The sequence below is a fragment of the Osmia bicornis genome, unplaced genomic scaffold (assembly GCF_907164935.1).
Source record: "Osmia bicornis bicornis unplaced genomic scaffold, iOsmBic2.1, whole genome shotgun sequence".
Lineage (NCBI taxonomy): Eukaryota > Metazoa > Arthropoda > Insecta > Hymenoptera > Megachilidae > Osmia > Osmia bicornis.
This window is the reverse complement of record NW_025791380.1, coordinates 15,001-17,500: the sequence shown is the minus strand read 5'-3', so window position 1 is coordinate 17,500 and position 2,500 is coordinate 15,001. Positions and strand designations below refer to the sequence as shown.

General features: G+C 44.0%; 1 non-coding gene across 1 annotated transcript; it reads left to right on the top strand.

Moving 5' to 3' along the window:
• The first annotated feature begins 283 nt into the window (after positions 1–283).
• On the top strand, positions 284–438 carry LOC123989097. The gene has a single exon (XR_006830439.1). It is a non-coding gene; the product is annotated as a 5.8S ribosomal RNA (ribosomal RNA).
• The last annotated feature ends 2,062 nt before the right edge of the window (positions 439–2,500 follow it).

Sequence of the window (2,500 nt, the reverse complement as noted above, 5' to 3'; positions counted from 1 at the left end):
CGCGCTCGAATTCCTTGTGTGCGTTCGTAGTTTTCAAGGTTTTTAAATGTACTTTACGCCCGACCGTCGAGAGGAGCGTGCCACTGGGCGTTTCTCCGACGGTTTCCGTCTTTGGACGCGATCGTGTCGTCAACGATCGAACAAACAAATACGTTGGCGACGCCCGAATTCGCTCTCCTGCACGCGCCGGGTGGGAGAGTGATGTGGGTATCGAATGTGATGTGTGTTAATAATGAAAATAACACTAAAGATCTAAAGAGTTTGAAATACAAAATTATACGATTACCCTGAACGGTGGATCACTTGGCTCGTGGGTCGATGAAGAACGCAGCTAATTGCGCGTCAACGTGTGAACTGCAGGACACATGAACATCGACATTTCGAACGCACATTGCGGTCCACGGATACAATTCCTGGACCACGCCTGGCTGAGGGTCGTTTTCTTAACTAAAGACTGCTTGCGTTTGCTTCTCGAAAAAGAGTAATTCATTGCTTTTTAAACATCCCGCCGTCGTTCAACGAGAGTAGAACGTTTCGGAGCGGGATTATCGAACGAAATTGAAAGAATGAATGAACGATAAATAAAAAAAAGAGTCGCAACGTACGAGCGATAGTTGGGCAGTTCGTCGGCGTTTGTCGTGGAAACGATGTGACGAAAATCGCAACAGATACACTAAATGCAGGCCGTTAAAGGAGAGAAACAAACTTCGAAATATCTATTCGAACTGGCGCAAGTGCGTCACGGCGCGCGAGTCGTTCGTTAAAATTTATAAACGACCGCCCGTGAAAGCACCGAGTTCTCGAAAGATAATCTATAAAGATTCTCCATCCTGCTGGAATTATCGTATCTACGCGATTGTTCACTCGTAGAAATCTACGCTCCCGACGTTGCCAGAAACGATATTTACGAAAGGTGTGTGAAAAAATAAACGAAAGAAGCTCTCCTATAAATTTAGAAAAAGCAAACGAGTGAAATGTTTGAGATGATAATTTGCTGAAATGCAAGCTCGAATAGCCCCAGGGTTTCGAATGATTCCCCGCGCTTTATATATCTCTCTGTTTACAAACGGTGTATAAATGAAAGATCGCTTCAGATGGGTCGTCGCTGTTTGACGCGCGATGCTGTTCCTTTCTTTTGTCTGTCTGTGAGTTTCGCTTCGCTAAACAAGTTAAATGGTTAAAAAGCGTCGAAAAAGCGAATACACACGCGACAAGACAAATCGAACGAGTAAAGGAACGCTCCGCTCCAAGATAAAAATGGTTGTTTACAATCAATGCAGTGTTTCGGTACCCCTGATCGTAGTCTGAAACTGTGTAACAAAAGAGAGGAAAGCGAATGGTGAGGAACTTCGAAGCCTCCGTGGCGTGGCTAGAACTTGTCATAAAAGTATGTTTGCAGCAATTATGCATGCTCCCGTTAAAACAGCATTTCAATGTCTCGCATGGCTTAAAGTCCTAGGAGGCTTCAACATTTAGAATACATACGGACTACTTCGTTTGTTAAAGATAAGCGAAGACCGCGCGACCATCGCTCGGTCGTCCAGTCCTCGAAAGTGTTGTTGCGTTCCAAAGCAGAGAAAAATTGGGTTTACCCTTGCGCTAAGGGGAGATAAGAAGAGAAGAAAAGCAGTTAAATCTAAGAGGTGTGTGGAGAGTACATCGCGTGTTGGTTAAAATTGCTAAATGAAATACACGCGAAATGTTCTCTCTCGCTCTTGCTTTTCCTCTTGCTTCCGTTGCGCTCGAAAAGAAGGGATGATAAATAAACAAAAAGAAACCTATTCGAAATCTCTTGTGGAACAAAAAATAATACGGACGGACGTTAAAATTGAACCGGGACGAAATGGGTCGTCTTGCGAGTTGTCTTCGCTTTGAAATTGTTAAAAATTGATAAAAGCAATACGACGAAGCTGCAGTCCGCAAAATGTTTGAAGCAAAAAGGAAGTAACACGAAAATCATGGGAACGTCGTGTCTCAATTTTTTTCCCTCTTGTGCTCGTTTCATCGAACGATAAATAATACAAACATTTTGAAACGAGAGAGAGAGGAAAAATTGAATACGCGAAAGGTTGATTCACGCACAGATTCTCTACGTGTTTGCTTTTTTGCTTCTTTTCGTTTATTTTTTTATTTTTTTTTGCATCGAGCATCATATTCACCTTTCGATGAAACCAAAGAAATTGACGACCTCAGAGTAGGCGAGATTACCCGCTGAATTTAAGCATATTATTAAGCGGAGGAAAAGAAACTAACTAGGATTTCCTTAGTAGCGGCGAGCGAACAGGAATGAGCCCAGCACTGAATCCCGCGGTACCGCCGCTGGGAAATGTAGTGTTCAGGAGGATCCGTTTATCCCGAGACATCGAATTGCGTCCAAGTCCATCTTGAATGGGGCCATTTACCCATAGAGGGTGCCAGGCCCGTAGTGACCGGTACGCGTTTCGGGAGGATCTCTCCTTAGAGTCGGGTTGCTTGAGAGTGCAGCCCTAAGTGGGTGGTA